We start from the raw sequence: 13,045 nt of genomic DNA, 5'->3' as shown, positions 1-13,045 counted from the left end.
GACCCATCAAATCAATTACGTAGTATTTATAATAAAGTAATGCATGAAATTGTTATTGAAATAGAATGCGGTAATACTTTTGTATATTCTTTCACTTTGGAAAAAGAAAATAGAAAAACTTTCATGGTTATTACGTTTAACAAAACCTTAGACGTCCAGCGTACAATGATGCGATTAAAACTGATGTGGCACTTATTTTTAGCACAGTTGATGGTGAGCAACCATTCAAAAGGAAACGGTATGTTTTTGAAAACGCGGTACAGTCAGAAATACATCAGTTTTACATTCCTCACTGGATTCATTGGTATTTACATTGGTATTTCCTAACAGAAGCACTAGGTGGCATGCTAATTTTTTCTGTAATACACCAAATATGTACAATGTGAGATACCCTAGAAATAAAGCTATTGTGTTGCAATATGCATGCTAGTGCCTTTCAATTAGAAATGATTTCAGTCCTTTTACAACATTCACAAAAATTATTTTTCTAGTGGATTGTTGATATGTATGTACATTTTGAAGGTATGAGACTCCATTTCATCAGACAAAATTAATGGTTTCTGAGGTCAGAAATTTATAACTTAAGTGATTATTTACAGCTAAACATAAATGAAAATATAAATATTGGAACAACAGTAATTTAGCTTTCTTCATTTCATGGTTCTCCAAGAAGTACATCATTTGGATGCAATGCCCATTGCTCAATATTATGGGAAATTTTCATTATTTGTTTCAATGACCTGCAATACTAATTGCCCAGAAATTATTAATAATGTTGATCCATATGAATCTTCTAATTTCCATTCAGAAATTATTGTACAAGTATTCAAAGATAAAAGAATTAATGATGTCAATAGTAATGACATATATTTTTGCTGAAGTTCAGGCAGTTATTTACACAACTGATTTTCAATAATGAATGTTGTTACATGTCCATATTTTTATCACTTTGTGTGAAATCAATAAAATAATAGACATTCATGGTATTCATACAGTTGTATGTGCAGAAACTCCACATATTCAAACACACCATAAACAATGTGCATGTTAAATGTATGATGCATGGGGAATGTGGTGCACTTAATCAAAATTCTTCGAGAATGTGGGATTGCAAAAAAGAAAAAAAAAAGAAATTCAATCAGTTAATGGATATCCATTGCACAAACTATGTCATAATGGTGTCAGAAGTAAAGTTTGAGGATATCTACCTGTCAACTGTTATGTTGTACCATACATTCCATATTTACTTGCTTTGATTCACATGTGACTGGTGGAGTTTCCAATACAATTAAAAATGAAAATAAGATATGGTAGTGCAATTATAGAAGTAGGTAGAAATGAAGAACTAAGAATGAGGAAGCCAGCAATTTTGTGAATGTGCATTATGTCAGGTGAAGTGGTATGATGTATTTGTGAATTTCCAATGCATTTTCAGTCTCACACTATCATTAGGCTCGATATTCACTTACCAAGTAGACATAATGTTTACTTTAGACTAGTAAAAGAGTCAGCTGCAGCTGAAAGTGTGGAAAAAATTATTATCATTCTTTTCATTAAGTGAAATCGATCCATAATCGAAAGTTTATTGTTATACTGACATACGTCAGCACTATGTTTGGTAGATGCTGAAGAAATGGAAGAAGAGACTATATGATTGTGATAAAATTATTACACACATGTATGTAGTGTCCCCAAGGGACGTAGAAATTTTTCATTTACATTTGCTGTAATTACACGTTTGTGATCCAAAATTATCTGTAGCTGTTAGAACTTATGATGGAATTAATTATGATACATTCTCTGAAGCATGTCACACTCACAGTTTTGCTTCTAATGACAATGGACAGTGTAAATGTTCAAACGAAGCAAAGGAAATGAATTTGGCACAGCAAATTCGTCATTCATTTGGTGTAATTTCTGCACTGAACGTACCAGCAGATACTTTACAATTGTGGGCTGAATTTATAATATCGCTTTGCGAAAATTTCTTATAGGAATACAATGAGGATATTTCTCACAATAGAGCACTATTTGAATTTTTTGATATTTTGTATGGTCTATAATTTGACATGTTGATTACTTGGATTACCTGTTCCAACGTTAACGCCAAAATTTCCTGATGGACATGTTTCACATCCAATTGATGAACAACTCGTACGGAAAGCAAACGGCATTTACACTAGTCGAAGGGCGTGAAAGGGAAGCAGTGGTTGAGAAGGGAGTGAGACAGGATTGTAGCCAGTCCCTCACGTTATTCAATCTGTACTTTGAGCAGACAGTAAATGACACCAACGAAAAGTTTGGAGAAGGAATTAAACTACAGGGGGAAGAAATAAAGACTTTAAGATTTGACAATGACGTTGTAATTCTGTCGGAGACAGCAAATGACGTAGGAGAGAAGTTGAACGGAACGGGCACTCCCTTGAAAAGAGGATACAAGATCAACGTCGACAAAAGGAAAATAAGAATAATGGAATGTAGTCGAAGTAAACCAGGTGAAGCTCATGGAATTATATTAGAGAACAAGACAATTAAAGTAGTATATGAGTTTTGTTATTCTGGCTGCAAAATCAATGACAACGGATGAAGTAGAGACGATATAAATGTAGATCGGAAATGGCAATGAAAGCGTTTCTGTAGAAAAGAAATTTGTTAACAACGAGTATAGATTTAAGCGTCACGATGTTTTACTCTATATTTACCATCATCATTAATGTTTCAGAAGGTACTTTTTCTTAGTATAATCGACTTAATAAATTGTTGTTGTATAGAAAACTGTGCTACCGTCAGTCTTACAATGTGTGATCAAACGTATCCGGACACCTGGCTGAAAATGACTCACAAGTTCGTGGTTGCCCTCCATCGGTAGGAGAGACGCGACCACACCATAACATCTCCGCCTCCGAATTTTACTGTTAGCACTACACAAGCTGGCAGATGACGTTCACCGGGCATTCGCAATACCCACACCCTGCCATCGGATCGTCACATTGTGTACCGTGATTCGTCACTCCCCAAAACGTTTTTCCACTGTTCAGTCACCCAATGTTTACGCTTCTTACACCAAGCGAGAAGTCGTTTGGCATTTACCGGCGTGATCTGTCGCTTATGAGCAGCCGCTCGACCAAGAAATCCAAGTTTTCTCATCTCTCGCCTAACTGACATAGTACTTTCAGTGGATCCTGATGCAGTTTGGAATTCCTGTGTGATGGTCTGGGTAGATGTCTGCCTATTACACATTACGACCCTCTTCAACTGTCGGCGGTCTCAGTCAACAGACGAGGCCGGCCTGTACGATTTTGTGCTGTACGTGTCCATTCATGTTTCCACTTCACTATCACATCGGAAACAATGGACCTAGGGATGTTTAGGAGTGTGTATGACACAAGTGCCACCCAGTCACCTGACCACGTACGAAGTCCGTGAGTTCCGCGGAGCGTCCCATTCTGCTCTCTCACCATATCTAATGACTACTGAGGCCGATGATGTGGATTACCTGGCAGTGGTTGCAGCACAATGCTCCTAATATTAAAATCGTGTGCTTTTGGTGGTGTCCGGATACTTTTGATCACGTAGTGTATCTCACCTGGTTCTGACGCCGTTCCACCACTAAGCAAGCAGTCGTAGTTGCTTTTGTACTTCGCGATCGGTTATCTCAATATCTGCTATTTTGAAGTTCGTAAGACAGTTGAAAGGAGGAACCGAGTTAAGCGCGACCGTATTACGTTCTTACTGTGTGAAACAATTTCAGAAGGTCGAATTCAGTATTGCGGCCTTCTCTCTGTTATCTTACGATTCAGTGCCAGTATGGTTACTGAGTGAATGAAGAGATGATTTCGAACTGCTTACTGATTTTACGTAAGATCAAAACCTCTTAGTGTTTTTACACAGATCGGTTGACAAAGTCTTACTTTCAGAGTCATTCAACCCTTCTCCCATTGCTCTCCTTACTCTCATTTTCTCTTCATTTAGCTTTTATTCGTCAGCTAGGTTTTGACTTCTCTTAAATCTGTGATGAATCACTCTTTGTTTATGTAGCATTTAACTTCAGTCTACCTTCGTCACCCCACTCTCTTCACCGGCAAAGAATACATCATACAGCTGTTATCCCAGATATCGTTTCGCACTCTAGCAGCATCGTTTGCCGACATATTTCCATTGTTCACGGTGTGAAGATAAAGGAAGCAGATTGCTGTCCTCTAGTGCTTATTCCCATTAAGTGATTTTTATTTTCACAAGTAATACTCTTTTTGTTAGTTTCTCTAATTAACCAAGCAGTATAAATATGTTTAATCGAAAAGTTTTTATTGCATCTGCTTCACACATAGTAGCACGATATCCGGCACAGTTATCTAGATGTTTAAACATAACTGACCCTCTGGCTCAGTGGATACCTAGCAGACTGCAAATCTAATGGTTCGTAGTTCTCGCCCCATCTGTCCTAGAGTCTTCCTATCACTTAACAATTTCGACACGCAAGTCGCCTTAGTGGCATCAACTAGAAAGACTTGCAGCAGGCGAACGGTCTACCCGACGGCAGGTCCTAGCCACACGGCACTTATCAGTTCTTTCACATCGGTCAGTGATCTATTAACGTAAAAAACCCAAACTGCAGAGGGGTTCGGAGACAACGTTAAGTTGTAAGTGCCCTTTTAATTGGCTGGCTAAGTCAGTTAAAAGGTTGGAGGACGGTAAGAACCTCCACGAGCACAATTCCTAATAAAACGCGGTGTTTTCAATGCAATATTCGAATCCGGAGCACCTTTAGTTTACGCTAAAAACAGGTGAGAAGGAAACAGCCCCCATGTCCATCTCGATAAATCACTAAAATAGCTAGGAGTAACGTCCAAACTTGGAATTCCCACTTACTAACAACCGAAGAAACATGTACTAAAACAGCAAAAGCCGGTCAGGTTGGCCGAGCGGTTCTAGGCGCTACAGTCTGGAACTGCGCGACCGCTACGGCTGCAGGTTCGAATCCTGCCTCGGGCATGGATGTGTGTGATGTCCTTAGGTTAGTTAGGTTTAAGTAGTTCTAAGTTCTAGGTGACCGATGACCTCAGACGTTAAGTCCCATAGTGCTCAGAGCCCACAAAACAGCAAAAAACTTGTAACCAAGCGAACACGGGGAATAAATCTCACGATCATTACGCTCACATAAAAGACCCTCATCGACTCTTTCTTACTCATATAAATAGGGCATGGACCTTCTCGTCAGCCAAATTTTATCACTCGTATCAAATCCTTGAACGGCATGTAGTCCATTCCGTTTTTCGTATCCGACTGCCTTCTTCCACCAGCTCCCTGTAATAGCTAAAATATCTCTGACATCTTCGCCTGTCCTAATCATCCATAGACTTCGACGTCAAAAGGCACTGGAAAATGTGACCTGCTGCCGTGCCTGTGTCAGCGTTCCACTTTTTCTCCATCGCATATCTTTTCCCGCGGTAATTTTACCAGCCTTCTCCTCCCACACCACAAAATCATCCATAGCATCTGACCTATCAGCCGTCATTAAGGGGTAGCAGAAGAAAAAAATTACGAAGTATAAAGATTTAATGAGAAAAAAAGGGGGCGCACATTTTCAGCAAAATTACTGAAGCTAACGAAGAAGTAGCTTCTTTAAGGAGATCTTTGAAACACATGGTGACGAAACCCCACACAAAATGTTCCGGCGTAACGAAAAGGGCTGGCACGACGATTAAGAATGCAAGAGCAGAGAAGGCTGTGAGACTACGTCAGCCAATATTATGCTGACTAGGAAGAGAATATAAGCGCCGCGCCGCCAAGCCGTGGCGGCAGTAGAATACGAGCCGTCATATAAAGCCTATAGCAGTGACTTATGAACTTTTGTGTTTTGCGTGCATTGAACTTGTATATACCGAAGGACATTGATTATTTGCATGTCGTCATTTGCCTGCGACCCATCTTTGTGAATACGCAAAGTATTATCAATTTATTGTAATAAACTCCATTAATATGATTTCTTTGAATTGTTGTGTAGCGATCCGAGAAAACAGTTTCCTAGGCAACCTGTATTAAACTAGAGGGCAGGATACAACAGAAAAGAACGCTAGCACGCAGTTAATAAAACCCAATAAAATTATAAAACTTCAAACAAAATAAGAAGTCAACAGCCAAAATATTCCTAAATGCTAGAGGAACATTCGAATGAAATAATTTGTATATAATGAAGAATCCTTTCAAAAGAACAGCGCAGTATGCTTTTACAAATCATATAAGAAAGGGCTATAGAAATATTAATCTACAAGTTTGCTTCAGGAAAGAATAGGGAGAACTAACAATGAGGAATGCAGATAACAGTTAACTGCTAGATAACTACTTTGAAAAAAATGCCCAACTGCAACGAATCAGGAAAAGAATACCTTCTTGCAATCTAATTTCGAGAAAATACAAAGTATTGTCAAAAATCTAAAAAGTCATAAAGCATGTGGAGAAGACGTCATATTGGCAGAATTGTGGAAAATAGCAGATACAAAACTAAAAAATAATCTTACACAATTATAAAAAAATAGGATACATCACCTTCATAAAAAATGGAGACAGAATTGAGCAATAATTACAGGGAAATCTCACTCCTCCCAGCAACTTACAAAATTATTCCTGCTGCAATATTAACAAGGCTAGAAAATCAAGTCGATAAACGAAAGGGAAATACCCTTGAGGTTTCCACAAAGGGAGATCTAACGCGGAACGGATCTTTGCCTCCAACCAGTAACAAAGCACTACGTGATGACAAGGAAAAACTGTGTCATAACCTTTTGGATATGAAAACAGCTTACGGTTCTATCAACAGACCACCCTTACTCTCTACAATACAAGAATTTGGAGTAGGTAACGAAACAGTTTGATTAAACAGTCCCTCATGAAAACCAAACGGGTAGATAAATTTCTGAACCATTCGAAATCAGAACAGGGACCTAATAGGGCGGAGGACTCTCCCATGTACTCTTTAACGGCATGTCGGAAAAAATCATTGGAGAAATGAAACGTGCACCAAAAAAGCTGCAATAAACCAGCAAATAAAAGTAGGAACGAAACTCAAAAGAATCAAAACCAAATGCTCGGTCACGGTAGATGACCTTGTAGTCTTTGGAAAAGATATGGAATAAGGTATCACGCAAATAAACCTCCTTGGCAGAATGTTATAGTAAATAAGCTTACGATTATCGGCATACAAAACAGAATACATAACAGATGTCGTAGGTGCCCCCAAGTCGTTGCAAGCAGATTTTGGAAGAATTAATGAAGTACGAAAATTTATATACTTCGGAGAAATTATTCAGAGCAGTAGACGAACCAAAAAACTAAACATTAGCAAATCTCGGATGATTGAGATGGTGCATCAACCCTCCAACGGTACCTACAATAATAATTCAATTTCCATTAATGAGAAAGTTAAACGCTATGAAACAGCTATAAAATGGCAATTGAGTTATGCAGGATAGTCCATTGTCAGACCTAAAGTGGGAGAAATAAAAAATGGAGAAAAAAGGAGAATTCTTCGAAAAATTCCCCCTATAGATGAAAACGGAAACTGTAAATTAAAAAGTTAGAAGGAAGACTCAAAAAATGCCCAAACTCTCAGATACAATACAGAGAAGGCGGATCAGTTTCTTAAGACATGTGGAAAGATTAAAGGACAATGGATTAACTAAAAAAATTCTTCCCATATTTTAATAACAAAAATGATAAAAATCGATGGACCAAACAAACTCAGAAAGACTTAAAGGAGACGAATATAACTGAAGAAGGAATTCAAAACAGAAAAAGGCAGAACCAAAACAAAAATTTTCATTGCATTTCAAGAAAAAGAGAGAACACATAGAAGAATCTTCACTCAGGAAGAAAAACAACAGCAAAGTCAGAAAATGAAAAAGTACTAGGAAGATAGTAAGAAGAGCCATATTCAAAAGAACAATAAATCCGACTAAGCACTTGTTTTACGTGGTTCACAATTCGCCAGAGTGGACGCAAGAAGACAGTTAACAAGTACCTGCAAATCAAAGGTTTATTTTTATTTGCTTGCCACTATAACCATTATTTGCACATTGACCCGCGAAGCCCAGTAGGTTATCATATTAATAATGCATAGATGAAATTGTCATCAGTCACATCACATCTAGTTTATACTTGTCTAACATTTAATTTAATATTTTACTTGCTACTTCTACGGCAGATGTTGAAACTAGTGGACACAATTAGAACGGAATCTTCACTTTAAAGAAAATCATCAGTGACCTATCACGCCAGTCAGCTGTCGCCATTCTAGCGTCTAACAGAGCCGATAGATGGAAACCGTCACGCGCTCTGGGGCTCTGTGATTCATTTAAAGCAAGATCCCTTTTAAAACTTCCAGGCAGACTGAAACTGTGGCCAGAAATTTTCATATCGGAGCGTACTCGCTACAGACCGAAAAATTTATTCTGGAGTATATCCCTTGTCTGTCCCGTCAATAAATAAGTAAATAAGTGCCGTCGTTATTGGTCCAGTTAGCTTGTACTCGTATGTGCAATAGTGTAACATATATTAGTTAACTGACACTTAAGCGACAAGTGTTGCGATAATACAGATAGCGAAATATGCGTTTTTAAACATACGCTTGTGTGGCTGCATGGTTTAACATGCCTGTTCGTCGCTCAGGACAGGAAAAACCCGTCTCGTACAGATCCCAGGCCGTTTGGTTCGATTAAGCCAGACAACAGGGCTGTGGTTTTAGTCCTCATTCATCAAGGGTTACTTTGGGCTGGTTAGTTAGTGAAACGTTTGACAATCAGGAACAGTAGGAAATATTTATCTACATCTAAGTACAACTACCAGTACTAACTTTAGACATAACTAAGTTCACTTAGAGACATAAAATCATGTTAACAGCGATAAAGTTATGATGTGTGATTATGACAACCTATAATAACATCCATCTTCGTGATGCACGTTTTATGTAAGACATTATGTATCACTCTTAAACGAATTTACTCTATGTCCTTGATCTGGGATATCTGTAGTGACAGAAACGTTAAGTACTGGCTGCTGTCGATAGTTTGCTCACCATTGTCTGCTTCAGAGATTCCATTTAACCTTACCTTCGATTCATCCTAATGTGTCAGAAACATCTGACCAATGCGTCCCAGCAGCGGCATCTTAAATCTTATTGTTATCTTCATTCACTGAGATAAAAATGATAGGGTTGAATAAAATCAATGTGCCAAAGTAAAGAACTTAAAACACAGTGGGAAAGATTGCAGTTCTGTTTGTTAATCTGTTTACGAGCCTTGCAAAAACCACGAATCACGAAGATGGGTCTTATTACAGGTTGTCATGGCCATAGGTGACTATATTCCTCTCAAGTTTTATGTTATAAGAAATTCAAGCTTTCTTTAATAAATGATATATTGGTAGCACTTTGTTTCCTGGCCTGTTATGCTGTCAAGGAGACAGTAAGGATTTGCAGTTCATCGTAAGGTGCAGCGTCTCGTGAAAGTGTGTCCAACAAATGGCGTGAACACAAATACTAAAGTTTACGAATATTTGAACTGTGCTTTTACATGTGATGTCTTTACTCCTCAAAAAGCATGAAAAAAACACATGGTACTTCGGTTCGAGTGCATGTTTAACATAAAGAGTACTGCTAAATCAAGAGCCTTCTTTCAACATGGGAATCAGTTTTGTATGCTTGAAGTAGTTGCCAACATAATTCTTCTGTACAATTAGCAAAAATGTACTGATTTCCTCATACAGTTTATTGTAGAATTACCGATAAATTTCTTCTAAACCTTTGTAGCACTGTTCAACTTCGATATGAATATTAAGTAAACTTTGTAAGCTACTGAAGAAGGGTGACATACTATCTTGACTTTACTAACAACTCTAGAAGCAATCACGAAACCGTAGTGGTCCAATGTATTATTGAGGCCTTGATCCCAAAGTGCGGTTTGATGTAGCTTTCCATGCTAGTCTGGTCAGTAACCCTCGTCATCTCTGTATGACTACTGTAACTTGCATCCATTTTACCAGCATTCCCAAGCCTTTGTCTCCTTCTACAATTTGTTTGATACTGACTTCATTTCATTCGCAAACTGACATTTCCGTAATACCAAAAGATGTGTGCTTTTAACCCGACCCTTCTTTATTTCAAGTCGTGCCACAAATTTCTTGTCTTCCAGATTTGATTCAGTATCTTTACAGCACTATCCGATCTACCCGTTTAATCTTTAACATTCTACCGTAGCACCAAATTTAAAAATCTTCTAATCTCTTCTAGTCTGAATTTTTTACCGGCCATATTTAACTTCTTTATAAGATTCCAGTCCAAACAAACACCTTCATAAAAGGTATTTTTATTCAATACTAACAAATTTCCCTTTTTCGGAAATGGTTTTATTACTATTCGCAGTCTACATTTTATAACTGCTGTATGTATGTATGTTCTTCTCCATCGTGAGGGATTTTGCTGCCCAAGCAGAAAATTTCGTGTGCTACTTTCTGCGTTTCTTTTCGTGATTTAATTTCCTGATGATCACATGATATTATTCTACTGCAGTTTATTACTTTTGTATCTGATTAGGTGTTCTAAACATAATAATCATCCCATCCAACTGATCGTCCAAGTCTTTTGCCACTTTTAACAGATTTGATATATACATACGCAGATTGAAGCGAACATCGAGATTCGAACCCAGGTCTCTTGCTCACTACGCATATCTGCTAACCACCGCTAAGCAAATGAAACTGTATGATTCCAGAGACCTTCCCAAGTCTCAATAATTTGTGATGTACATATGCAGACTGAAGCGTTGAACGAACATCTCTACCAAAATTATACCCCGTTTCGTTCGATATTGAGGTGCTATTCCAATACCCTTACAGAGCCTCTGCTTGAATGGGAGTTTGGATTGGCGAGTGACGCTTGACAGAATAGTCTGTGCAATTGTGCATCTGCCTAGTGAGCAGGAGAGACGGGTTCGAATCCTGGCCAAGGTACAAGCTCTAATTCGTCGTTTCAGTCTCCACATAAACGTCATAGATGTTTGAGACTTAAAAATGTCCCTATAATCATATACGAGGGTGAGTCAAATGAAAACCTTAAATATTTTTTAAATATTATTTATTGGTCAGAAGTGGTATAAAGCTGTATCACGTTTCAACATAATCTCCCCCACGCTCAATGAAAGTCCTCCAGTGCTTTCAAAGTGCATAAATTCCTTTAGAAAAAAATTCTTTTGGTAGTCCGCTCAACCGTGGAGACCAGAGCACCGCATGGCATACCTCTCTGATGAGCGGAACGTCTGTCCTCCCATTGCGTCTTTGAGTGGTCCAAACATATGGAAATCACTTTGGGCAAGGTCTGGTGAGTATGGTGAATGAGGAAGACACTCAAAATGCAGGTCTGTGATTGTTGCAACGGTTGTACGAGCAGCGTGGGGCCTTGCATTGTCATGTTGCAAAAGGACACCTGCTGACAGCAATCCACGTCACTTTGATTTAATTGCAGGCCGCAGATGATTTTTTAGGAGATCTGTGTATGATGCACTGGTGGCAGTGGTCCCTCTAGGCATGTAATGCTCAAAAATGACGCCTTTTTCGTCCCAAAAGAGAGTCAGCATAACCTTCCCTGCTGATGGTTCTGTTCGAAACTTCTTTGGTTTTGGTGATGAATGGCGCCATTCATTGTTCGCTCTCTTCGTTTCCAGTTGGTGGAAGTGAACCCAGGTTTCGTCCCCAGTAACGATTCTTGCAAGAAAGCCATCACCTTTTCGTTCAAAGCGCCGAAGAAGTTCTTCACAAGCACCTAACTAATCTGTAAACATGCTGCAATGTCATTCAGTGTCACTCGGCGGTTTTCCTTCACTATGGCTTCAACTGCTGCAATGTTCTGTGGAGTCACAACTCGTTGTGACTGACCTGGACGAGGAGCATCTTCCACTAAAGTCACACCATTTGCGAACTTCCTACTCTATTCGTAGACTTGCTGCTGTGACAAACATGCATCACCGTACTGAACCTTCATTCGTCGATGAATTTCAGTAGGTTTGAAACCTTCACTACGCAAAAACCGAATAACAGAACAGTCGCAAGTGGGGCGGCCATCTTTACACTGATACTGCGACGGTATGTGTGCATCTGCAGTAAGCTGCCACCTACAGGCCATTCTGCACGCTGTTTGTAGCACGCTTACCAACTTACAGGATAACAGCGCGAGTTTTGGATTTGTTAATTAGAAATTTAAGGTTTTTCATTTAACTCACCCTCGTAGATTCTAACAGAATTATAGCGTCGTCGAGAAACCCAAGAGTTTATATTTCTCATCCCTGAACTTTCATTCCGTTTTCAAGTAAAAGAAAAAATAACAGTTGAGTAACTTCGATTGAGAATGTACTACAAACCTTTCACAAGTCCGTTACGGACAATATGATACATCTATCTTGTTGTCATGGAGACATGTGGGTGGGCGACGTCTGTATTTATGATCCTATTCGTGACGGTGCATTGCACACGCAGAGTACCGACGCCCAGAGCTAGTGACCGTGTTCCAGTGCCCCTGGTCAGAGACAGCGTCCTCGTTCCAGAGGCACCAATCTGCGCGGGCTGTTGCATCACTCGTTTTGGGCTGTCAGTCAAGCCGGCAGGGGGCCATTGTGTTCTCCGGTCTGTCTGCGGCTGGGCGGTCCGCCTAGCGACAGTGCAGGATAGCGCGAGGCAGGGCAGGGCAGGTTTTTGGTGGCTCTGCTCTGCCCTGTCCTGGTCTCTTGTGTGGCAGCGGGAGGCTTGCTGGGGCTGTTCTCGGCAGCGGAGCAACCGCGGGGCAGCCTCAGTCGTTGACCTCTGCGGCGGCGGCGACCGCGGATGACGAAGACAGCCGAGCGCCGACGGACGCGGACGAAATCACGTCCGGACAGCCAGTCGGAAGCTACGTGACGCCGTGGAGACCAAGACTGGCTTAAAGCCGCGCTGTCAGATACTCATTTGTCATACCTGACGATCGAGATCACATCGTTTTTAGGGATGCAATGAACTAGCAAGATAA

Source organism: Schistocerca piceifrons, chromosome 3 (genome assembly GCF_021461385.2).
Source record: "Schistocerca piceifrons isolate TAMUIC-IGC-003096 chromosome 3, iqSchPice1.1, whole genome shotgun sequence".
Classification (NCBI taxonomy): domain Eukaryota; kingdom Metazoa; phylum Arthropoda; class Insecta; order Orthoptera; family Acrididae; genus Schistocerca; species Schistocerca piceifrons.
The sequence above is the reverse complement of the archived record's forward strand: the minus strand, read 5'-3'. Positions refer to the sequence as shown.